Below are 1,274 nucleotides of genomic sequence, written 5' to 3'. Positions count from 1 at the left end.
CTAGCAGTCCATGGTATAGTCAACACTCTTCTCCAGCACCACAGCTCAAAGGCATCCATTCTCTTTCTATCATCCCTATTCACTGTCCAACTCTCTGATGCATAGCATGCAATTGCAAAGGCTATATAGCCCGGATCAGGCTCACCTTAGTCTCCAGCCTGATGTCGCACTTCAGTACTCTTGAGAGGTCTCTCACAGCTGACTTTCCCAATGCAATTCGTCTCCTGGTTTCCTGGCTGCTGTTACCAAGAGTGTTGACTTTGGAACCAAATAAACTAAAACTGTTAATTATCTCAATCTTTTCAGCATCCATACTGAGACTGCCAATTGGCCCAATGATGAGAATCTTTGTCTTCTTGATGTTGAGCTTCAATCCATATTGAAGACTGCAGTCCTTGGCCTTCTGCAGCAAGTGCTTCAGGTCCTCAATTTAAGCAAGCAGGGTTGTGTCATCTACATAATGCAGGTTGTTGATGATTCCTCCACCAATCCTGATGCCACATTCCTCCTCATACAGCCCAGTGTCTCAGATGATCTGTTCTGCATACAGATTGAAAAGATATGAAGACCAAATACATCCCTGAAGGACCCCCTTCTTGATTTCGAACCATCCAGTGTCTCCCTGCTGTGTTCTGATGACTGCCTCTTGGTCTAAGTATAGGTTTCCCATTAGCACAGTCAAATGTTCTGGGATTCCCATTCTTCTCAGAGTCAGATCATCTTGTTGTGATCCACACAGTCAAAAGCATTTGCATAGTCAATGGAGTAAAGTCCAAATCCATAAACTTCATCAGAGACAAACTCAAATTTAGAAGGCCTAGTGTGTGGTACAAAGAGACTTCCAAATACAGCGAGAAATGCATAATCTGAAGAGAATGAAATTGATGAATGGGATCTTCTAAAGATTAAATCCCTATTGTGAATGATCTGATGTGAAAAACAATATTGATATTTTCTCACTTTATCATGATGCTGCTGATTGGTTCAGTTGTAAGGATTTTGTTTCTTGATGTTGAAATATAATCCATATTGAAAGTTACAGTCTTCGATCTTTTTTAGTATTTAATTTAATTTAAAATTTAAAATCCTCTTCACTCTCAGCAAGCAAGGTTTACGCCATCTGCTTAGCACTGTAAGCCTTGCAGTGATCTTGACACCACGTTTGTCTTCACATAGTTGAGCTTTTCAGATAATTTACTCAGTATATACATTGATTAGGTTTGGTGAAAGGTTATAATCCTGATACACATCTTTTCTAATTTTAAAAAAATAAT

The sequence above is a fragment of the Elephantulus edwardii genome, unplaced genomic scaffold, assembly GCF_000299155.1.
Source record: "Elephantulus edwardii isolate Elephantulus edwardi_28Jun2011 unplaced genomic scaffold, EleEdw1.0 scaffold00205, whole genome shotgun sequence".
NCBI lineage: Eukaryota > Metazoa > Chordata > Mammalia > Macroscelidea > Macroscelididae > Elephantulus > Elephantulus edwardii.
Note: the sequence above shows the minus strand (reverse complement) of the source record.